At 45.4% G+C, this 25,296-nt stretch overlaps 1 long non-coding RNA gene across 2 annotated transcripts; it reads right to left on the bottom strand.

Moving 5' to 3' along the window:
* Window positions 1–356: 356 nt before the first annotated feature.
* LOC111772121 (uncharacterized) lies at window positions 357–24,590 on the bottom strand. 2 transcript variants are annotated; one of them, XR_002806012.2, is made up of 3 exons: window positions 24,494–24,590; window positions 1,273–1,405; window positions 357–610 (listed from the first exon to the last, which is right to left on the bottom strand). It is a non-coding gene; the product is annotated as an uncharacterized lncRNA (long non-coding RNA). The 2 variants fall into 2 exon arrangements; XR_002806014.2 differs by lacking the exon at window positions 24,494–24,590 and adding an exon at window positions 18,147–18,283.
* Window positions 24,591–25,296: the final 706 nt, after the last annotated feature.

Genomic DNA, 25,296 nt, shown 5'->3' with positions numbered 1-25,296 from the left:
GTAATGGAATGGCCCATGAAATTTTAGGACAGTGATCATTTTGAGTTGGTGCCTATACTGTGCTGAACTTCTCCCTGTTTCCCCAAAACCTCAGTAGAATCTGGTAAGTATTAGAGATACTTGGAGGAGTGAAGGAATCAGGAATGTGTCCAGAAGGGGCTAAGGGGGCCTGCAAGAAAAAATAGCATCCAAGGAGTAAGAGTAACTGTGAGAAGCAAACCATTCCTTAGGCTAGCCAGAGGTATGTCACCCCACCTCCACGCTATCCCTGCCAAGATCACAGGAAGGAGGCGGAGAGGGCTGGAGATCAAGTTAAGGATGGTTTTAGCTACATTTAATAAAAAAAACAATTCAAATTTACTTAACCAATAGGGAAATTTTATTATTTCACATAACAAGAAGTCCTAATTGAGATGGGCTCCAGGGTTCGTTAATTCAGCAGCTTAATGGTGTCATCAAGGGCTCAAGTTCTTTGCCTCTCGTTGCTCTGCTATCCAAAGCTTGTTGGCTTGTCTTCAGGCCACCATAGACCAAGTCACTCTGTTTACATATTATGGTGAACCTGTGTACTGGTCAGAATTCTTTTGGGTGCAATTGTCAAAGATCCATCCTAGACCAGGTAAAGGAAAATAAAAGTCAAAGGGGACTTCAGGCTTGTGTGGATCCAGGAGGGCATCAGAAAGCTTTCTTTCCCTCTTTCAGGTTTATTTGATTCTGCTTGGCTTCACTCTCTGCAAGATGGCTACTGGCCATACCAAGCCTTCAAAACCTTGTAAATCATGATGATGATGATGATGATGAGAGAGAGGGAGAGAGATGTGTTTTCTTCCAATGTCCATGTAACATATTTCATGAAGGGATTCTGATTAACTCACAGGCCTATCCCTGGACTAATCACTGGGGACAAAGGATGTAGAACTTGGCTAGAGCAGCCTTGGGTCTTCTGCCCACCCCTGAGACTTGGGGTGAGGACCACCCAAACCACAAGGACTGAGCTGAATTTGGGGGGTGAGGAATGATTTCCCATAGTAAGACAGGCTGAGCAATGAAAATGTCTGCCACGTCCCAGAAGGCTGTAGGACACGAGGACACCAGGATTCCAATGCAAACTGAGGCTTAATAGGCACTTTCCAAGAAACCAGAAGGAAAGAGTAAAAGGAACTAGGATTTTTGGAGGGCCTACTATGTGCTTTCCCAAGGTCCCAGAGCTAGGACATGGCAGAGCCTAGATTTAAATCCACGCCCTTTTAGTTCTGAAGTCCATGCACTTACCACTGGGAGGACTGAGCAAAGGCTGAGGGGCCAAGGCAGAGAGAAGCTTTGCTATTGTGATAGAGAAGACATCCAGCAGGCACCATGGCGGAGCACTTGGTCCAGCCTGGGAGTATGAACCAGGGAAGACTTCCTGGAAAAGGAGATATTTGAACTGAGTCTTAAAGAACTGTTGGTGTTTATCAAAGGAGTAAAAGAGAGAAGCAAGAAAAGAGGTCGTCTAGGTAGGCACAGGGAAGTCATGAAGCCCAGAGTTTCAGCTTTGGACAGTCACTGTCTCCGTGGGACTGGGGCTTCCTTATCCTGCCAGCTGCTGCCTCCTCCCAGCTCCGCCACATGCCATTGCGCCACGACAAGCCACCATTTTTCTGACACACAGAGTTATTTTCATGGGGATTTTCCAGAAGCTTTCTCACAGTGATTGGGACAGTGGCTCGGGTTCTATCAGTTACTCTCTGTGTAACTTTTGGTTAATCACTTCCCCTCTTGGGAATGGAGTTCTCTTACCCATAAAATTATTGTGGGCAAACTGTCTATGATGATGATTGTACCTATCCATGACTATACTGGAAACCATTGAATGGTACACTTTAAATAGGTGAATTGTATGCTATGTGAATTGTATCTCAATAAAGCTATTTTTTAATAAAATTGTGGTGAGCTATTTGATGGGGAAAGTTTGGTCTAAGGGCTGTAGAACTGTTGCAATCAAGGCTTGGCTACTTTTTTTTTTTTTTTTTAAAGATTTTATTTTTTCCTTTTTCTCCCCAAAGCCCCCCGGTACATAGTTGTGTATTCTTCGTTGTGGGTTCTTCCAGTTGTGGCATGTGGGACGCTGCCTCAGCGTGGTCTGATGAGCAGTGCCATGTCCATGCCCAGGACTCGAACCAACGAAACACTGGGCCGCCTGCAGCGGAGCGCGCGAACTTAACCACTCGGCCACGGGGCCAGCCCCAAGGCTTGGCTACTTTATAGCCAGGTGACCTTGGGTATGTTTCTTTACTTTCTCTCTCTGACCCTCATTTTGCCCCTTGTAAGAGGGGAATCATATCCTTATCTTGTTTAGGTGGTCAAGGAACAAGTGCAGCCTGGGGTTGGAATGCTTGGTTAGAATTCTCTTCTGTCGTGACGATCTCTCTGTGCCTCCCCTTCCTCATCTGTTTAACGGCATCTACTTCATCTGTTTAATGGTACCTACATCATAGCATCATTGGGAAGATTGAATTAATACTTATAAAGTTCTTAGAACTATGCCCAGCATGTGGTTCAATCGTTCAGCAAAAATAGTAGCTAGTTTATTGTATCTATTTCATATCCTAGATTCTTTTGGGGATCTTCCTGACAAGGTGTAACTGCTTACGCAAACCTAGGACTGGACTCCCCAAGGACTGAGGATTCCCCACACATGAACCCTCCTTTCAAGGTGGTACACAGGTTGGGGGTGGTCTGCCAGCCCGTGCTCCTCTTCTCTGAAAATGCCTTTCCCGCAGGAATGGGATTCAGCAGTCCCCACTCATAATGGAGTAGAGAGGGGTGGACCCCTCACCCAAGCCGAACCAGCCAATTTCTCTCTCCTGGAAAATTGGGATTAGGATTCCGAGATATGTTAGCACATGACGCAGAAGCTAGGAGGTGACACAGCCCCAGGCTGAGGCAGCCATTTTATGCCACGTTTAATGTGGGTGCCAAGAAGCCAGAGAGGAACCATGGAAGAGAGTCACAAAGAATAACAAGAAACCTCATAGTCACAGAGGGTTATGGAGACAGGAGTGAATACTTGAATCCTGGTGCATTTCCATTCAGTCATTTAACAAATTTATTGAGCACCCACTATGTGCCAAGCCCAGAGATACAGCAGTGAACAAGCAGGACAAATTCTTGTCCTCAGGTATAACAGGAAACTACTGAAAGGTTTATGCAAGGAAACAACACAATCTTACAACATTTTAAAAAGATCACTCTAGCTGCTGTGTGAAGAATGGATTGTGGGGGGACGAGAGGAGAAGCAGAGAGAATGTTGCAACAGGCCAGGCAAGAGACGATGATGTCTAGGACTAGGGTGGTGGTGGCGGGAGTGGTGAGGAAGAGCGGGAGTCTGGACCTATTTTGAAGTTTCCAGTTCCTGGTTCTAGTTCCTCATGAGACCTGTCTACTTCCTGCCCCTGAGTTCATCCAGATTCCCCCCTATTTCCTCCCCCAAAATGTCTGTCTTGCTTAGGCTGGTGTGTGGGAAGCATTCTGTTACGTGCAATTGAACCATCCCTAACTAAAGTGCCTTAGCTCTTCAGGCTGGTCTAATTCACCACCAACTAGGAAATGACTGGTTTCATTTTCCCCGTCCTAAGGAAAGTGTTTTCTCTTGTGAGTAATACATATAGGAATTAACCTCCAGAGGGAAACTTTTCTTCCGGAGGAATTTCAAAGAAAGCAGTCAAAGAGGATTTATTTTACGATGTGGGGAAAATGCTTATGATATATCATATGCCACCTCCAGTTATGACTACAGCATCAGATAAGGGGAACAGATAATAGGGAGAGTTACTAAAATGTATAGCTTATTTTGTACCAGACCTCATCCTAAAATATATTTAAAATATTTAATATAAATATAAGTAAATAAAAATATATTTTATAAAACTCGTAAAATAAAATATATGTATTACCTCATTTAAGCCTCAGGTCAAGCCTATGAGGTAGGCTATCATTGTTCCTATTTTACAGATAAGGAGACAGATGTGGGGCCAGCCCCATGGCGCAGGAGTTAAGTTCGTATATTCTTCCTGGGCGGCCCAGGGTTGCTGATTTGGATCCCGGGTGCAGACCTACACATTGTTTGCCAAGCCATGCTGTGGCAGGCATCCCACATATAAAGTAGAGGAAGATGGGCATGGACGTTAGCTCAGGGCCAATCTTCCTCAGCAAAAAGAGGATTGGTGGCAGATGTTAGCTCAGGGCTAATCTTCATCAAAAAAAAGAAAACTGAGACATTGAAATGTTCAGTGTCTGAGGCCACAAAACTAGTAAGTGGCAGATCTGTGACACAACCTAGGGATTGGGCTCCGTGCTCTTGGCCAGCGTTTCTCAACTAGGAGCACTAATGGCCGTTTGGGTGAGATGCTTCTTCACTGTACAGGACTGTCCATCTCACTCAGCGTGATTAGATCTGTATCCCTGGCTTTCCATACATTAACTCAGTTTCATCCTCTCCACCACCCTAGGTTAGTCCCATCTCCATTTTAGAAAAGAGGAAACTGAGACCCAGGGAGGTTAAACAGCTTGCCCTGGGTTACCCAGCTCATAAGAGGGGGAGTCAGCTTTTGAACTCAAGCAGTCTGGCTCTAGGGCCTGTGCTTTTAACCATTCTGCTATCCTGCCTCACTAAGAGTTAAGAGAATAAACGAAAGCATGGGGTGCCTTGGCCAGATAACACCCTTGAGGAGAGTCCAGCAAGGCTGTCAGAGTGGGCTCAGGAGCTCAAGGGAGCCACCAGGCTGGAAAGGTGAAGACTAACAGGAACCGGTGACCCTTTCCTCACGCATGACTGGCCAATAGGTTAAGTGGGGAAGGGGGATGTGGTTGGAAAAGGCCTAATCTGTAAAGGACACAGCCCAGGAACTGGGGATAATCAAGAAGTGGGAGTCAGGAATCCACAGCAGAGGGAAGCCGAAGGAATGTCCAGAACGCTGGGTGCTGGATGAGGTCCTTGTCTTCCCTGACATTTTTTCTGCATCTCTTCCTTCCCTTAAAGCTGCAAAGTTGCCTGGGCCGTCCTAGGCACTCCTTTGCCTGTAACTCTGCACCTTCATACGCCCCGATGGGCTCACGTGTGGCTAATGCAGGGCCGACTGGCAACATTTTGGGCAAAGCCATTGGTAGCTGGTACCAAGAGTCAAATCTTCTGGCTTTATAATCCCACTCCAAAAACAATTCAACAAAAGCCAGAGGCCAGAGACCTGGAGATATTGGTGGCTCTCGTCCCTGACCTTGTACCTTTAAGCCAACTGCACGTTACAGGCTGTGGAGACTAAAAAGCAAAATTGTGAAAAGTGGAAGTGAGCCATTGCCCAGCACCACTTCACTTTGAATTCAATCTTCACCTCTTCAGTTACAATTCATTCAGCTCCGGGGCCCAGGCCTGGCTCTTAACTCTGTCTTCCATTTTCTGCCCCATTTCAGGCCATTGAACTTGTGGGAGATTTTGGCTTAGACTCTCTGCTCTGCTTCCTCTGGCTTCTTCCCACTTCAGGAGGAACACCCCAATAGGGTCATGTCATTATTAGGACTTGTGTCTTGGTCAGCAGTCACTTGTTTGCAAGTAGAAGAAACCCAATCAGACTAGTAAAAGGGAAGAATTTATTACGAGAACCCAAGGGTCTCATAGAACCCAAGGCAATAAGAGCAGCCATATAATAGGATGTTGAAATGGGGCCTTTCCCCACCTGTTTCTACAGAGATGCCAGTACACGGATATCATATCCCAAAGCGAATGTGAAGCCATTGCCTACGTAGAAGTTACAAAGGAAAAGTATAGAACCAGTTTTACCACTTTTGGACCTCTCAGGCAAATCAAAGAGATTAAAAGGTGGTCAGAATGTGGAAAGGAGAGAGGATTTGATGAAGACACATCTTCGGAGAGGGCTGTTATCTGTACTGTCATTCTCACTATCTTACCACCCCAAGATGAGAAGGGGGAGAGGTGGAGAGGTGTAGCATATATCATTTCAAGCCCAGGGAGGCAGTTCTTAAATGATGGGGTGCCTTTCCATACTGTGGCCCGGGGGCTGACTTCTCCCTAAGAAATCCTGAAGATGAGAGATGGCTCACCAACTACTTTGGCAACACGTATCAAGAACTTTCCTTTTGCTAAACACTGTTCTATGTGCTTCACACACAATTAATTAATTAATTAATTTTTTTTTAAAGATTTTATTTTTTTCCTTTTTCTCCCCAAAGCCCCCTGGTACATATTATATATTCTTCGTTGTGGGTCCTTCTAGTTGTGGCATGTGGGACGCTGCCTCAGCATGGTTTGATGAGCAGTGCCATGTCCGCGCCCAGGATTCGAACCAACGAAACACAGGGTCGCCTGCAGCGGAGCGTACGAACACAACCACATGGCCACGGGGCCAGCCCACACATTAATTTATTTACTCCTCCCAGTAAGCCTGTGAGGTAAGTGCCGTATATTGAAGCCTGATGTATTCGCTCACCAACGTATTGTGAGTATTTTCCCACGTCAATAAACATTCTTCTGCCACATGGATTTAATGGCTATGCAGTCTTGCTTTGCACAGCCACAAAGCATCATGGTTAAGCACATGGACTCTGGAGTCAGCTTGCTTGTTTTCAAATCTTATCTCTACTAATTACATATGATACAGGATCATTTTTATAAAGGAAATGAAGATATGTAACCCAAGAGATGGTAGCCTGGATGTCCCCCACATCTCTAGCCCAATAGGGTCACCTTACACTCCATTAATATTTGTTGAACATCTAGCATCTTCCAGAAACTGGAGATACAACATGAATGAGGCAGATGCATTCCCTGCCTTCATGGAGTTTATATTCTAGCAAGGGCGACAGACAGTAACAGGTAAAAATGCCAAAGAAGAAGAACGCAAAGTAGTGGAAATGACAAATTCAATGGAGCAAAAAGAGAAATGGGCAGCTGAGATAGAGAAAGTAGTAAAATTGGCTTGAACGCCCAGACCCTGAAGAGTGGGAATCTCTCTCAATATCTCTAAGGATGTGATTAGGGGTGGAGGATAGTGAATCTAAGACAGTGAATCTTGGATTCTTAACCCCCTGTCATCCTATGTTCCTAGGGTGAACAAGCAGGACATTGAGACTCACCATGCCGCTTAGTCTTGGCTTAATTCCTCCTCCTCCCAAGACATGTTTTGCCAGTCAAGTCCTTTCAGGTCTTTGCAGGCCAATGAAGCTGCTCACTTTCAAATGTAGGGCCCTTTGAGATTACCTCATCCCAACCTCTCCCTCCCATTTTACAGATGGAGAAACTGAGTCTCAATCATCTTCAATAATTTTCTAGAGAAATTTAAATTTCTCCTCTGAATTGCAAAGTTGTCATGATAAAATGCATGTTTAAAGGGACAAAGAAATTGATCTGAAGTTTCATCAAAAGTGTGTCTTGTGTTGTTAAATTGTTATCATTAAGGGCACTTCCACATTCCAGATCTACAAGTGTCGAAGCCAGGGGAACTGAACAAGATACACAGAAAAGGATGTCTCAGAAAAGAGAAGTAGCAGTATTTGACAAGAAGAACAACATCCTCAATTTTCAAGATATTTACAAAGTGTGTGGTTTTTTTCCTTTCTAAGTTTCCTCCCCAAAGAAATTATCCCTCTCCAGTTCTGACAAACTTTTACTTAGTGCTCCATCCTGTTCACATTTGCTGTTAAAGGGACAAAAACTGAGTCAACTATGAGGCACCTTATATATTAGTAAAAACTGAAAATAATTATAATGGTCTGTGCTGGCAAAGATATGACAAAACCAGTATTTACACAATTTGCTGATGACACTGTAACTGGCACAACCCTTTAAAATGTAATTTGGCAAAATATTTTAGAAGGCAATAATTCCTCTCCTGGAATGTTACCCTAATTAAATTATACAAAGAAGAAAAAAAATAAAGAAGCAAAAACTTGGAAATAGATCAAAGGTGTTTTGAGCGCTTACTTTGCAGCAGGTGCCACATTATACACTTGACACAGATGGTTTCATTTAATCTTCAAAACAATTCTAGGTGGTGTATGCTATTTTGCCCTTCATATACCAAGTGGGGAAACTGAGGCTACAGGAAATACTGTGGTTTGCCCTTAGCTCAACAGAGTGAAGGCTAAGATTTGAACCCAAGCAGTCTGCCTCCAGGGTCACATGCTCCACCACTGTGTTTTGTTGCCTCCGCCTGGTCCAGCATAACTTCCTGTTCCCAGATTGGCCCCCAGCACATGCTGATATCTTGATCCGATAACAGGCTTATGAAAAGCTGAAGGGCAAGGGACAGCTTAAATAGTTGAGGAGTAATGATGATACAGAACTCCTTTTCCTTGTACAGTGGTGTGTGAAGGGGCAGTGGACAGCCGTTTCTCAAGCTTCTACAATGTGCTGGCTACTATAGATAGGTCATGGCATTAAATCCTCACATCTCCGCAGTAGAGGATCATTAGCCTTTTTGACAGGTGTGGAAACTGAGACTCAGAGAGGGGAGGTGACTAGCTCAAGGCCACACAACAATTAAGTGATAACGGTTCCAGAATCCTAGCCTGACTGTCTGATTCTAGAGCCCACGCTCCTTCCCCAGGCTGTCTCTTGGACAAAGACTCAAAATATAATTACTGTAGTCGACTCAGGCGTGGGGAATGCTGAGCTGGCGGAGGCAAGGAGGATGCTTGTCAGGTGGGTCTAGGATACACTGACCCAGCTCAAGTGGAACATCCTGGGCAGGAAGTCAGGCAGTCCTACGTTTGAGATCCAAGGATGGGTGGGGAACTTGGTGTGGCCTTGGCAGATGCATGACTTGTGCAGCTAAAAGGAAGGTAATATGCCTAAGGGAGGAAGACATTTCCTCTACCCACTCTGGGTCCCTCTGGCCAGACAATGAGTTAAATTCACATGAGACAGAATAACAGGAGAAAATTAAATAAAGCTTTATAACGTATACATGGGAGAGGCTCAGGCAAACCGAGCAACTCACCAAAATGGCATAAGCTCTCCCCTTAAATACCACCCTCAGCTAAAGACAAAGGAGGATGTTGGGGGTGGGAGGAGTCAGTTACAGGAGATTACCAGAAAAGCACAGCAAACAAGAGTAAGGTTATTATGCAGACTTAAGTCCTTGCCTTCCGCGTTAAGAGTGTCTAGAGATAAGGTCATCCCGTCTTCTTCCTTGTACAGAGAGGGAGACACCTTTACAGACAGAGATTTCCTTTACAAATGTAAATATCTCTTAACAAAGGATAACTTCTGCTTCTCAGAGTTCCTCTCCTGTCTGCAGTTTTTTTTAAAGTAACCAGCCCAAAATAATCCTCATGCCAAAGAGACGTATCTTGGGCTGGCCAATTCCAGTCCCCCACATATGCAAAGTCTGAAGCTATGTTCATGCACCAGTAGAGAACTAAATAGGGAAACTGAGGCAGAATTCCAGTCAAGGACAAGGCCAACATGCCAGAATGAGAAGGCTGCAACACCATGAATTTATGGGTCTCCAGAAGTATTCTCCAACACTTTATGGCCTTTTCAGTGTCCACAACTGTTTTCTCCACAGGAGAGAAGGGGAGGGGTCAGGGACAATGATGACAGCTGACTCATCTCTAGGGATTGACAAATAAAAATGGCAAGTAATAGGATATATTGGAGTATATGAGGAAGCCATTTGGTGTAAACCTAATTCGACCTGACCTTGTCTTTCCAAAAGGGCCTGACCGGGCGTTGAGCATGCATTGTATATCTGCTTTAGATATTCCCTACGGCAAGAGCAAAGACCCTTGAGATAAAGGTGCAACTTCCCTCCCCCTCCCATCGTTGCCATTTCTTTAAGGATTAAGCATCTTTCCTTAGGCTAGGAACTGATTGCTGCGCTCACCTGTGCTCACCTGTGACCACCCAGCTCAAGACAATAGACTTGCCTCCTGCTACGCCCTCTGAGAAAGCAGACCACTACCTGCTGTGTCCATCAAGTGCTGTGCTGACAGGGCAATCTTGTGACTATTGTGGGAGGGACATTTCAATCATATGTGAAACACCCTGTTTGGGGGTATGTAACCACTCTGTACACCTCACTTCTTTGGTGCCCTTTCTTCCCTTGGGAAGAAAGACCCCGGGCCATGGTCCTCAGATTTCAGTTCAGAATAAACTCACCCAAATTTTCATTTATAGATTGGTTATGGATTATTTTCGTCAACAGGATCACTCTCCCACATGCCCACCGCACCCCCCAGATGCAAATGGATCCAGGAAACACAGCTGGTTCTAGAACCTCCCACTCTACTTACCCATACCTCTTGCCCTTGCTGGTTTGGCCCAGGGGCTGGGCTGGGCTGGCTTAGAGGAGGGGCCCCAAAGGGAGGAGCCAGGACTGTTGAGAAAGCCAGCCCAGAGGGAGAAAAGCTCCCTGTCAGGGACTTGCTGTCCACCCTGGAATATTATCACACAAATCAAGAAGTTTTGTTCACATCTCCAAGCCTCTTGCTTCTGTCCTCTTAAGGCAGTGGCACACCCTTCTCCCTTCCTATGTAGCTCCCAAGTAAAGGGATTGTGCCAGCAGGGGACAAATGAGGAAAACCAGGTTCAGCTCCCTGCCCCCACCCCCAAGGGCTGCTGTGCCCTGAGTCACTTCTCCAGCAATGAGAAAATCTAGAATACATCCGGAGATGAAGTCTTCCTGGAGGAAGGCACCTCACTGATGCGGGCTCGGTGAGTCGAGGAGTCGAAAGAAAGATTTCTTGGACTCTCAAGGTCTGGCAGCAGTGCTCTTTTATTCAGAGAATAGCATGGAGTAGCATGGGGACAGGACACATGGGAAGTAAGAGCTGCAATGTGTTGAGGGTTAGAGCTAAATGTATAAGGCATAGATACATGAGTTATTGCTTTACAAGACAAAGGAAAGACCATGAAAAAAATTGTTAAAATGGTAGCAGTGTAGGTGGGGTCTAGTTATTGGGTGGTCCTATAACTTTAGATAAGAAATCAGATCAGATTAAGTCAGGACATCCTATGCTTCCTGGAACATGATATAGATCAGTATGTAGGGCAGTATGTACCTTGGACTTCTCTCCCTGGGGCAGCCTCGATCCTCATCATCAGGACCAATGATTCATTCCTCCGAGTGCAGAAGGAGGTATCGAGATGTGTGGTTCTAAGAACCTTGTCAGAACAGATCTGACTCACCTTGCAAAGGAGCCAAACTAAGCTGTGGGCAGGACCATCCTCACCAGAAATACCGTCCTACACACTTGGCCCCAGCCTGGCCAAGATGAGTGAAAATGGTTGGAGTCTGAGAAAGGTGGGGTAGGAAGGATGGGAAGCGCACAAATATTGGGTACCTACAGTGTGCTAGGGGTTTTGCTTATCTCATTTAATCCTCACTACCATTCTAAATACTCAAGAGTCTTAACTTTCCCCATTTCTCAAGCAAGGAAAGATAGTAGTTCAGTTCTTTGCATTGGAATCAACAATCCACTGAAGTGAGCTTTTCCTAAGGAGGGGAGGATATTAATTTTAAGGATCAAAATGTGTGCCTGGAATCCATAGACATGGATAATAATAACACGTAATGCTTACTTAGTACCTACCACGTATTAGATATTGTTCTTTGCACTTTTATTTAATCATTATAGCAACCCCATGAAGTAGGTATTAATGTCATTCGCATTTTACAGATGAGGGCCAGGGCACAGAGAAGTTAAATGACTCAGGCAAGTCACACAGCTAGTAAGTGATAAGGTAGAATCTGAACCAAGGTAGTCTGGAACCAGAGACTATGCCATTAACCACTACACCTGTGGTTACCTAGCTACCTACCTAGCTGTTTGAGAGGAAGCTGGGCCTAAGAAATAATCTGGAATAATATTCTTCTCTCCTGCTGCAGACCTGCTCTCTTTGGTGGAAAATGGCCATGGCCAGTTCCTGAGTTCCTATCTCCTCAATTTAAGAGGCCAATCAGACAAAGAGTGGAATTCCAAATTCCCGAAGAACAGACTCTGATTGGCCCATTTGGGGTCAGATGCATACTCCCGGTCCAATCAGTCGGGATAGGGTTAGAAGAGGGGGACAGGGTCATGTAATACGAGAAGCCTCATCAATTAAACATGTGAAGATGGAAATGAGGAGGTTGCACTGGGAAGTCACCCCAAAAGATTTTGCAGGGAAGGAAAACTTTTCCTCTATCCAATGTGGGTTCATCTGGCTGGAGAACGAATTAAATTCACATGAGACAGAATAGCAAGAGAAAATTAAACAAAGCTTTATGAGGACCATGGCCCGGGGTCTTTCTTCCCGAAGGAAGAAAGGGCACCAAAGAAGTGGGGTGCACAGAGTGGTTACATACCCCCAAACAGGATATTTCACATATGATTGAAATGTCCCTCCCACAATAGTCACAAGATTGCCCTGTCAGCACAGCACTTGATGGACACAGCAGGTAGTGGTCTGCTTTCTCAGAGGGCGTAGCAGGAGGCAAGTCTATTGTCTTGAGCTGGGTGGTCACAGGTGAGCACAGGTGAGCGCAGCAATCAGTTCCTAGCCTAAGGAAAGATGCTTAATCCTTAAAGAAATGCCAATGTTGGGGGGGGGGGGGAGGGAAGTCAGTTACAGGAGGTTACCAGAGAAGCACAATAAAATGCAGATTTAAGTCCTTGCCTTTGGCATTGATTAAGAGTTTCTAGAGAGAAGGTCATCTCCTTTCTTCTTCCTGGTACAGAGAGGGAGGCACCTTTACAGATAGAGATTTACCTTACAAATGTAAATGTGTCCTAACAAAGGGCAAGCAAGTTCTACTTTTCAGTTGCTTTCCTGTCTGCAAAGGAACCAGCCTCAAATAATCATCATGCCAAAGAGACATATCTTGGGGTGGCCATTTTCAGGTCCCCACAATTTCTACTACAGGAAACTGAGGCTCAGGAAGACTGGACAATTTGCCCAAGTTCACCGGGTAGTAAATGACGAAGCCCAGATGCTAATCCATGTTGGTTTGTCTCCAAATCTAAGTCTTTTCCTCCATAGCATGCAGCCTCTCCCACAAAAGTGAAAAACTCTGGTGAGATGCATAAGGTAAGTTCACGAGGTAATTGTCTTCAACCACCATTTGTTAAGTACCTGTTATGTATCAGGTACTGTTCTTGAGAATGGGGTTACACGGTGAACAAAACAGACAAAAATCTCTGCTCTCACGGACCTGACATTTTAGTGATACCATTGAGTGAGGGCAGAGGTCCATCCTGGAGAAAAGCTCCTTTGGCTAGGGCCCCAGGTGGTATGAAACATGGAAAGAACTTGGACTTTGATGTCTGTCACAGACGTTGGCTCCTTTTAGCAGTATACATCTTCCCCCTGTGAATTGCAGAAATGGCACCAATTCTTCATCTTTTCCTATATCTATACCCTTTGCCACAAAATTTTGCAGTGCTCTCTCACTCTGATACTGGCCTTAGTGGTGTGACTTGCTTTGGCCAATAGGACATTAGCAAATGTGATGCAAGCTGGGGCTGAGAAAGCACTTGTCTGATAGAGTTTTCCCACTCTTGTGCCTCTGCCATTACCTGTGAGAACATGTAAGAACTAGCCAACTGGAAGAGCCAAGCCAGAGGCCCCAGCCTTCCCAGCCAAAGTCAGACTAGATTAGCCACTAGCCAGCCAACCTCCAGCCATGCGAACAAGTCAACCGAGACCAGCAGAGCTGCCTAGCTAACCACCAGATGTACGAGCTTATTGTTACGTGCTTCTAGAGCATGCAATCATTTGCCACACACCATTCAGTGATAGATCATTGATGGACCCCCCTTGACAAGTAACTCTAAATGACCCATTCCGGTGAAGAAGCAATATCCTTCTTCACACCCTGAAAGAGAGGACTACAGTGGAAACTAACCCCATCCAACACCTTCTCCCAAAGAATCTGGATTTTGAGACAGTGCAGCCAAGATAGGAGATCTTGTTGGAGGTCATTTATTGTGGTGGTGGCAGTACTCAGGTGTGATTATGTCTGCAACCTGATCCTAGGCCCTCCCTCTCTCCTTTGGTTTCTGTATGTCCCCAGACCTGCTTCTCTAGCTACCTATAAATCCTTTGAGCCCCACCTACATCCTTCCAATAAATCCTTTTTTGCTGAAAATTGGCAGAAGTGGTGTCTGTTACTTGCAGCCGAGAGCCCTAACTGCTCCTCCACCAGTTAGAGCCAAATTCAAGTCCCAGCCCTGTGACTTAGCAGCTGATCGCTGTCCAGGGACTTGACCGATAGATGACTTCTCAAGAGGTTCTTTGGCCCTGGTGCCACCCAAGAACCACAAGGAGATGAGGACAACAGCGTCAGGGGCTCTGAGTGCCAGCTCCCATTCCACCCTGAAAGAAAGCAGTTCTCTCTTCTCCCTCCATCTGGGCAGCTGGAGTCTGGCCAGGTGACTGCTCCCTGCTTGGTTCACAGGATGCCCCCATCTGGGTCTTTGAATATTGAGAGGCAATCTCAAAGACAGACAGACAACTGGAGTAGTCACAGTGGGGACCGTGCCAGTGACGTTGTCCTGACCAGCTTGTTCCTACAGTGTGGTCTTGGATCCATTAGCTGCCAATCCCTCTGTTTTCTGAGGCTGGTTCTCCTGCTTTCCTTTCAATCCTGGAATTCACCCAATGTCCTTCCGGTAAATTCCATTCCAGACTCGGTTTCAGTTGCTTGCATCCAAAAACTCTGACTGGCGTGGTAAGGATGATATCCGTTTTACAGAGGAGGAAACCATGCAGGATTGGAATTTATTTACTTGACCTAGACCTCTAATAGGCTAGATTTTGAGCTCTTTGAGGGCAAGGACCATGTTTGATTCATCTCTTTTTCACCATCTACCAGAATAGAGTCTGGCAATGAGCAGGAACTCTGTGCTTGTTTTGGAGAGTAGGAAGAGAAGAAAGGAGGGAGAGAAAAGGAAGGAGGGAGAGAGAGAGGGAGGAAAGAGAAAGATGCAGATGGAAGAAAAGAAAAAGGAGAACTTCCCTCCACCCCTGAGTGGTCAGGCAAACCATCAGCCCTTTCAGATCCGTTTCCAAAGGCTGCAGGAAGCAGGTGAGTTTTCTAGAGCTGCATGCCCAGAAATAGCATAATCCCAAGCCTTCCCCCATCTCAGGGGATGGCAGAGTGAAAAGAAGAAAGGGCAGGTTTTGGAGTCCGATTTGGGGTTTACCCCCATTCTGGTTATGTGACTTTGGAACAAGCCTCAGTGTCCTGATCCAAAAATGAGCATGTGCATCCTTATTTTTAAGAGACATCCAGTGCTCATAGAGCAAGGTGCTGGAGACTTACTGGTGAACAGACACAGACAAAGCCCTTGCTCCCCTGGAGCTTACAGACTGGTCGTGGCTGTGTTGGGGAGAACAGGTGTTAATCAAATGAGTACCCAAGTAAACAGAACATTAGAATTGTGTTGGGGCCGGCCGGGCGGCACAGTGGTCAAGTGCGCATGTTCCACTTCTGTGGCCCGGCGTTTGCCGGTTCCGATCCCGGGTGGAGACACGGCACCACTTGGCAAAAGCCATGCTGTGGTAGGTGTCCCACATATAAAGTAGAGGAAGATGGGCATGGATGTTAGCTCAGGGCCAGTCTTCCTCAGCGAAAAAAGAGGAGGATAGGTAGCAGTTAGCTCAGGGCTAATCCTCCTCAAAAAAAAAAAAAAAAGAATTATGTTAGCACTACCTAGCTGAAGTGCACAGTCTATAATGTTTATAATGGAATACAAAGAGAGTCCTGTAGGGGAGGAAAACTTCTCTCTCTTTCCCTTCTAGTTTCTTTGGCTGGCCTAACAACTAAATTGACATTAGTCAGATTAACGGGAGGAAAAAAATTAATTTTGTAGGTACAGGAGCCCCACAAAGACATGAGAGGCTCCTGGACAGTCACATTATTGAGGTTTATATGCCATCCTGAGCTCAGGAGGAGCGAGTCAGGGTCTGGGGCCTTGAAAGGGAGGAAGACAATTCACAGAAAGATGGGAAAAGCAAATGCGTGGTAAACAAATGTTTCCCATGCCATGCAGGGAAGGCTTTCCAATGTAAAAATGTTATCTTTGGTAATAGCTGTCTTCCTGGTACAGGATCCCTATCTAAATTCTCTTAGGCAATTAAGGGGGATGTAAAAAGCTCTTCTTGAGTCTGATGGGCGTTGATTGTCTTCAGATCAAAATAATCCGTAAGTCAAAGTGACACATTTTAGAGTGGCCTGCCTTGAACCCTGTCAGTTTATAAAGGGAGAATTTGATCTCCTCCAGGAGGTTGAAGAAGGGTCCATGGGGGAATATGAGGGATGAGTTAGAGGTAATCTGGCAGACTCCACAGAATATGCAGTGGTTAAATGATGAGAGAGAACATGGCAAGTTTGAGGAAAAGAAAAAAGGTAGAAGACCAACAGAAACCTGACAGAAGGCAAGTCTAGACAAATAGGCCGGGGGCAGACTCTGTAAAGCGTTAGATACCACAGGAAGGGTTTCCATCTCTCTCCTAATGATGTGGACTTCAGGCTGGTTAATTTTTTTTTAAAGATTGGCACCTGGGCTAGCAACTGTTGCCAATCTTTTTTTTTTTTTTTTCTGCTTTATCTCCCCAAATCCCCCCTGTGCACAATTGTATATCTTAGTTGCAGGTCCTTTTAGTTGTGGGATGTGGGACGCCATCTCAATGTGGACTGACGAACGGTGCCATGTCCACACCCAGGATCCGAACCCTGGGCCGCTGCAGCGGAGCGCGCAAACTTAACCACTCGTCCACGGAGCCGGCCCCAGGCTGGTTAATTTTAAAACTGCAGATGAGAAGCAGGTTCCGAGGACTGGAGTTTGCTTGCCCTTTGTTGGGAAACTTTTACATTTGTAAGGGAAACCTCCATCTGTAAAGATGCCTCCCTCTCTGCACCAGGAGGAAGGCAGGATGGCCTTATCTCTGGAAACTCTTAATGGGGAAGACAAGGACTTAAGTTGGTTACTGTCTGGCAACCTCATGTAACTGATTTCGGGTGGTGGCTTCTGGCCTTTACTTAATCCGATTTGATTCTTATCTAAAAGTTGTGGGACCACCCAATGGCCAGACCCCACATGCACTGATACCATTTTAACTTTTTTACATGTTCTTTCCTTTGTCTTGTAAAGAGATGGCTCACATACCTATGCCTTAAATTTAGCCTTACGCTCCACGCATGTTTGCAGCAGTATCTGGGGCAGCAGCAGCTCCTCCTGCCCTTGGGCCCTGTCCCCACACAGCAGCCTGACTGCCCATGGGTCCTGTCCCCACGCTATTCCACACTATTCTCTAAATAAAAGAGCACTACTGCCAGATCTTGAGAGTCCAAGAAATCTTTCTTTCGACTCCTCGGCTCACCGATCCCACATCACTAAGAGCATTGAAAAGTCAGTGAAGTGTTCTGATTGGGTGAGTTACTGAGTCAGATTTGCATTTTGGAAAAATAACCCTGACAATGGTATGGAGAACAGGCAGGAGGTGGGTCAGAATGGACCCAGGAGACCAGTGTAGATGGCCAATGCAGAAGTCCAGGCAAGAAAAGTTAACAGTTTAGACAAAAGTGGTGGCTTAGAGTGGAGGATTAGTATATTGAGAGAAGTAGGCAGATTTTTGATCAAGGAGGTAAAATTGAAAAGACTCAGTCAAGGATTGGATTGAAGGCAGGGAGAGAATAGACACTACAGATGATTGTCTAGCTTTCTGGCTCCCATAACTGGAGGGATGGTGGTGCTATTTACTGAGTTAGGGCTGGGTTTGGAGAGAAGGCTTTAGACATTTTTAATTTGGAGGACCATTGAAATAGCCGAGTGGAGATGTCATGTAGACATTTAGATAAATTGGTCTAGACTCAGAGAGGTCTGAGCTGGAGATGTGGATGTGTGAGCGTAATTATGCTTTAGATTCAATGAACTTGCCTGGGGAGAGAGCTGAAACTTGAGAAACCCAATATTTAAAGTCAGGTAAAGGAGGATGAGTCTGCCAAAGATACAAGGGTAGCCAGAGGGGTAGGAGGCAAAGCGGAGATAACAGACATTTGTTGCCGTTATCGTTCAGCATCCACTCTGTGGTGAGTGGAATAATAGCCACCCTCCCAAAGATGTCCATGTTCTAATTCCTGAACTCCAATCCCTGAATATATTACCTTATATAGTAAAAGGAACTTTGCGGATATGATTAAGTCAAGGATCTTGAAATGAGGAGATTATTCTGGATTATTCAAGCAGGCCCAAGATAATCATAACGGTTCTTATAAGAGGGAGGAATGGGAGTCAGAGTTAGAGAAAGAGATGTAACAACAGAATTGGAAGTTGGAATGATGTGACCATGAGCCAAAGAATGTGGGCAGCTTCTAGAAGCTGGGAGAAGCAAGGGAATGGATTCTCTCCTGGAACAGCCAGAAGGAACACATTTCTGTCAACATCTTGATTTTAGCTCCATAAAACCCATTTCAGACTTCTGACCTCCAGAACTATAAGAGAATAAATTGGGTTATTTTAAATCACTATGTTTGTGGTAATTTGTTGTAGCAGCAATAGGAAACTAATGCATACCCCCTCTTCTTTTGAGAACGGTACCCCAATTTGGCTCTGGGGAAACCAACCCCACCCTAAGCCTATATACTCCAATGGGGCTAACTCTAACCTGGGGCTCAGGGGTGGGGTATGTGATCTAGCCTAAGCCAGGCTCCCCGCTCTACCCCCCAGCCACATTGATCAATCAGGATTGGGCATATGATCTCAGCCAGCCCAATCAGAGCAAATCTCAGGACTTATGCTAGGGCTACTGGGGAAAAGAGCCTCACTCCTCTGCTAGATATGAACGAGGAAGCATGTAGCCCCGGTAGCCCCTGGCAGCCATCTTGCAACCATGGGAGAGAGTGAGGATAGAGTCAACATGGAAGAGCACAACTGAGAGATGGAAAAATAGAGTGACCAGATCCTAACACAGGACTGTTATTCAGCTGGTACACACCGGAATGGCTGATTGTTGTTGAAATATTTCTGTTGGTAAGTAAATACTGCCTAAACTGCCTGGGAATAGGAGTCATTCCCCCACTGCCTCCCAGCCACCCTTTTTCTGGACTCCCTGGACTTCCCCATCATCCAGTAACTAAAGAGTTAATGCCAGGACCAGTAGGGGACTTCCAGGTCACCCCCTCGGACATCTGTTCTAATGAGTCAGTGACAGTGTAACATCAGTTGTTAAATATTTTGAATGTTACTCCTGTCTTAATACTGTTGTTTGAACCCCTCTATTCAACTGGATCCAGACATCTACCCCTGGATTACTGTTGAGTTACTTGAGACAACATACCCTTTTGTTGTTGTTTAAGCCAGTATAAGTCAAGATTTCTGTCACCTGATGATCAAAAGAGATCCCACAAACACCAGGATAATGTGAGGTCACAGAAGCCGGGGGCCAGTTTTAAGAAGAAGGGGATGGTCAACAGAGTCAAATGCTGCTAAGTCAAGTCAGAAGACTGAAACCATGTACATGCGTTAACCGCGTGAGCCCATCACAAGTGCTCCATAAGAGGTAGCTGCTGTCCGCTGATGTCTCCCACAGCTCCATCCAGCAATATCCATCAAGGTTCGTTAGATTTAGCTGCAGAGAACAGAAAATCCGAAATAACAGAGCCTTAAACAAGAGAGAATTTTGTTTTTCCCTCACATAAAAGTGGTCCAGAGATAGGCAGTAGAGGGCAGGAATGCTACTCCACCAATGTCACGGACCCAGGCTCCTTGTATCACTCCATTCTACCATCCTGGCAAATAGCTTCCATTTTCAAGGTCACTTCAAAGCCAAAGACGGGAGGAGATGCTCACAATGGACTCTCAGAAGTAGACCATGGAATAGCAAACGTAACACTCTATTGCATTCTTAGCACGTCTGCCACTTGCTAGAGTGTGAGAGCAGAGACTTCATCTTTCTTGACTTGTCCCTACAGCACGTGGCAGAGTGCTACCTACGATGGGCAATCATTAAACATTGGTGGAATGAAAGAAGGACACCCATTCTCTTTTCACTACGCTGTGCTGCCTCAGACAGCCACACATACCAACAATATCCCATGTGTATAGAGTTTTATGGACTAAGTTCTTGCACACACTGTAACTCAAGCGGAGTTTGTTGAATCAATGGCAGACAACACCATGTTGAATATGATGGACCCACTGTGAGAGGGGCTCCTTTGGGAGCTGGAATTTCTCCCTCCTCACCTCACTTTTCCTAACCCATCCCGCCTTTTAAAATAAACTTTTTTTACTGTGATAACATAAAATTACCATTTTGACCTTTTTTTTTTTTTTTTGAGGAAGATTAGCCCTGAGCTAACTGCTGCCAATCCTCCTCTTTTTGCTGAGGAAGACTGGCCCTGAGCTCACATCCGTGCCCATCTTCCTCTGCTTTATAAGTGGGACGCCTGCCACACCATGGCTTGCCAAGCAGTGCCATGTCCGCACCCGGGATCTGAAGCAGTGAACCCCGGGCCACCAAATCGGAACATGCGAACGCAACTGCTGTGCCACCGGGCCAGCCCCACTTTGACCATTTTTAAGTTTACAGTTCAGTAGCATTGAGTATATTCAGATTGTTGTACAACCATCACCACCATCTATCTCTAGAAACTTTTCCCCTTTCCAAACTGAAACTTCATACCCACTAAACAATAACTCCCCACTCCCAGGGCCGGCCCAGTGGCGCAGTGGTTAGGTACGCACGTTCCGCTTGGGCCGCCCAGGGATGCCGGTTTGGATCCCGGTGCAGACATGGCACCACTTGGCAAGCCATGCTGTGGCAGGCGTCCCACATACAAAGTAGAGGAAAATGGGCACGGATGTCAGCTCAGGGCCAGTCTTCCTCACCAAAAAGAGGAGGATTGGTGGCAGATGTTAGCTCAGGGCTAATCTTCTCCAAAAAAATAAAAATAAAAAATAACTTCCCATTCCCCTCTCCTCTAGCCCGTGGCAACACCATTCTACTTTACGTCTCTGTGAATTTGACTACTCTAGGCACCTCATGTAAGTGGAATAATGCAATACTTGTTCTTTTGTGTCTGGCTTATTTCACTTGGCACTAAGTCTTCGAGGTTCATCCATGTTGTAGCATGTGTCAGAATTTCCATCCTTTTTAAGACCGAATAATATTACGTTGTATGTATATATTGCATTTTATTTATCCATTTATCCCTTGACAGACTTGAGTTGCTTCTGCCTTTGGCTATTGCGGATATTGCTGCTATGAACTTTGGTGTTCAAGTCCCTGCTTTCGATTCTTTTGGGTGTTTACCCAGAAGTGGGATTACTGGGTCGTACGGCTATTCTGTGTTTAAGTTTCTGAGGAACTGCATACTGTCTTGCACACGGCAGCTACACCATTTTGCATTCCCACCAGCGATGCGCAAGAGTTCCATTTCTCCGCAGCCTTTTCCAACTCTTGTTATTTTCTGGTTGCATCTCATTATGGTTTTGATTTACAGTTTCCTTATGATTAGTGATGTTGAGCATCTTTTCACGTGCTTGTTGGTCACTTGTATATCTTCTTTGGAGAAATGTCTATTCAAGTCCTTTGCCCGTGTTTTTCACTGAGTTGTTGGTTTTTTATTGTTAAGTTGTAGGAGTTCTTTGTATATTCTACATATCAGCCCCTTATCAGACATATGATTTGCAAATAATTTCTCCCATTCAGTGAGTTGCCTTTTAACTCCGTTGATAGTGTCTTTCATGCCCCATCCTTTCTTTTAAGGAACTGACTCATCATTTCCTTTCAAAGGTTCAAAATCCCCTACTCATGTATGTGGCAATTCTGCTTAAAACACCCTCCAAACATATTTTAGAATGACCTAGGAAGTTAAATAAAAAGAAATCCAGACACACTCTGTTCCTCTCTTATTGCATAGTGTCACAATCCCAAGGAAAGTACAGGGTTACACAGTATGAACTTCTTGAAAGAAGAGGCAGCATGGGGAGCAACACAATCTATCAAATCAGGACACAACACTCACTAAGTACTTATTCCATGCCAGGTCCTGTTCTAAGCAATTTTAAATTGTCAAAACTATCCTATTACGTCGACAATGAAATTATTCCCATTTTACGGATGAAGAAGCAGAGACCCAGAGAGGTCAAATCACAGATTAGGTGGAGCTAGAAATTGAGTCTTCACAAGGCGGCCCCAGAGGCCATTTTATTGATCACTACACGACACTGTGCAGGCTTCGGCGTCAGAATTATCTGAATTCAAACTCAAATGACTCACAAGTACGTGATTACAAACCCTTTAGTAATCTGAGAGAAGATCAAACTAAACACAAGATTTTACTTCACACCTGCCAGCAATTTGAAAGTTGGACAATGCCGTGTGGATGGAGGTTTGGGGAAATAAAAACTTGCATGTAACTGTGGGTAGGAGCGTAGACTGCTGCAGCCATTCCAGAAGGGATAGGGCAGGTCTTCATCCAATTCAGTAAGAGTGTAGCCTGTGACCTAGGAACATCACTCCTGGGTATACGTCCCAGAGAAATTCTTACCTTGGCCCATAGGGGAACATCCGGAAGGACCTCCTCACAGCATTGTTTATAGAAAAGGGGATTGAAGGCAACCTAAATTGGCAGGGGAATTGGTCAGTTGGAACTGGTCCATTGCTGGGGGACTAGGTCAGTAAAATGTAGATGCACACGATAGAGGACCAGGCAGATGCTTGCATCAATGAACCAGATATACACAGTTCACCATGGTTAAACTGTAAAAATAATGCTGAATGGGGGAAAAAGAGAGACACAGAATGAGGTCCGTAGACCAGTTTATGGAAATCATGTCTTCACGTAAATTTAAAATGAATATGCACAGAAAATAACATTACATTTTCCAAGGATACATGCAAAGTCAAATATATTTATGGAATGCACCAGAACTGTTGCGGGAGATGAGACTGGAGAATGCCGATGAGAGAAAACAACATGCATTCAGACAGAAAAATGTACAAGAGAAGCGTCTTGAGAAATGGAGGTTAAGAAAAAGGATGTATGCACCCCAGGTCTACCAAGTTATTACTGTGTGACCTTGGATAAGACATGCCATCTCCTTGATACTAGTTTTTCTTGTGTGGAAGATGGGGGATAAGGACCTTCACATCCTGTGTCATGAAGGATGTCTACAGAGGAAGTCAGTGCGGCAGAATGGAAAGTGCACGGGCTTTGGAGCCAGACAGATCCAGCCATTCACTGTGTGGCCTTGAGAAATCACTTCACTCCCTAAGCTTCTGTTTTAAATGATGTGGTCGAGGCAAGCTTCACTGAGAAGGGTACATCTGAGCAAAGCCTTGAAGGAGGTGGGGGAGTGAGCCATATGGTTATCTGGGGGAAAATGCAATTCAGGAAGAGGGCAGAGTCACCTCTATCCACAGGTAATACTGTGAAGTAGTCCTCACGGTGCCTGGCACACGGTGAGTGGTCAGCAAGTGTCAGATATTCATCTCTTTCCCTCCTCTTACAGAGAGGCCAGGATCCAGGTGACCAGTTAATACACTGTTAGCTTCAGTGACAATGGCACTCTGGCTTCAGAAGTTCTTTGAAACACTGCATTCATGTGCACCATCCACCTTCAGGAGTGCCCTCCCTAACTGACCACAGGAGCCTCATCCTGGAAAGAAGTCATTGCTGCTGGGGCTTCAGCCTACATGGGGAACAGGAGAGCCCTCAAAGAAGACTCTTGAAACAGCAAGGCAGGGGCCCTTGCCAGCTACTATTCCCCTTGAGGGATCCCTGCCCCAGCGCACACCAAAGCTGGGACAGTGCCTAGAGCAGCTTGGGTGAAGGCACAGTCACACAGGGGGAGGAGAAAAGGGAAGGGACCCATATTTTCTAAGGCAGATCTGGGTTTGAATACTATTCTGCCACTTACTAGCTGTTTTACAAATCACTGAACCCCTCTGAGCCTCAATTTTCCCATCTGTAAAGTAGGCATGAAAATATCAATTCTGTACAGTGGTTGTGAGGACTCAAGGAGATAAGATTTATGAAAGTGGCAAGCAGCTGTCTGGGGCTTAACAAAAAGTAGGCCCCTTTACCCCTGTACCGAGTACCTGGGAGGCAGCCACTGTCTTATTCAGTCAGCTCCAGTCCTTATTACTTTATTCATTTCAGTGGGGATGGAATCACCTACCTTTTGGGGAGGATGTGAGGTTTCAGTGAGACAACAGGTAAAAATTGTGCTCCACATAGCTATTGGACCAAAATAGGTACTCCATAGCTGTTTGTTGGATACCCGGATGGATGGATAGATGGTAGGTGGGAGTACGGCTTGCTGGCAGGATGTCAGGGGAAACACTGTTTGTATTATAGGAATACAAGTCTGCACAGAAATCAGGTGTTTTACAGGGAGGTTTTATCATACCTATTTACAGCCTTAGGTCTTAAGCACAGATTTAACATAGATGAGTAAAAACAGGCATAAACATGCCCAGTTCTAGTCATCTGTGACCTACACTTACCACTCCTGTGGCCATGACTCATCTCGATGAGGTGAGGGCCAGGCCTTGCCCGCTCCAACATTCTCCAACTGAGATCACTGTGGTTCCCTGGGGTGAAGGCAAAGAGCAGAGGCAAATGAAGGGTGAGAGCTTCCTGACGTATGAGGTAGCTTAGAAATCCTGACTGGTGATGTTTCATCAAAAGAATTACAACTCAGCTTTTCCTATAATCGCTGGCACCATTGCAAGAAGCGAGAGAAACAAATGAGCAGGCAGTTCTGTCCTGGCTGCAGTCCCACGCTGGGTGATTTCTGCAGTCACTTAGCCCCTCCGAGTCCCATGGTTCCCTTAGTAAGATGAGGAGAGTGGGTCTTCCCATCTCCAAAATGCTCTGATCCTCTGAAAATCCCTGACATCTTCTTTAAAATATGAACATAGAACTTTGGAAGAGTATGTATTAAATTCCTTCTTATTTGTCCCTAAAGAGTCTCCTTAAACCCTTTCAAAATAAGTGCATGGATATGTCAACACGTCTGTTTATGCTACACTCAGAGGAGAGCAGTAAGCTTTGAAGACAAACAGATCTCAATTCCAGGCCTAGATATGTTCAGGATTAAGACACAGTTCCTGCCCCAGGATGGGGAAGACAGACATTGAAATGGATAAACTTTGATAACCACGGTAATTAGGGTATAAAAAAGTTGGACCCTCCCGGCTAGAATGCTGCTAGAAGGAAGCCATTTACCCTGCCGAGAGAAATTCAGGAAGGCTGCCTGTAGGAGGTGTTCTGGGCTAGGTCAAAAAGAAGAGAAGGTCACAATGGG

The sequence above is a fragment of the Equus caballus genome, chromosome 2 (assembly GCF_041296265.1).
Source record: "Equus caballus isolate H_3958 breed thoroughbred chromosome 2, TB-T2T, whole genome shotgun sequence".
Classification (NCBI taxonomy): Eukaryota; Metazoa; Chordata; class Mammalia; order Perissodactyla; family Equidae; genus Equus; species Equus caballus.
The sequence above is the reverse complement of the archived record's forward strand: the minus strand, read 5'-3'. Positions and strand labels throughout refer to the sequence as shown.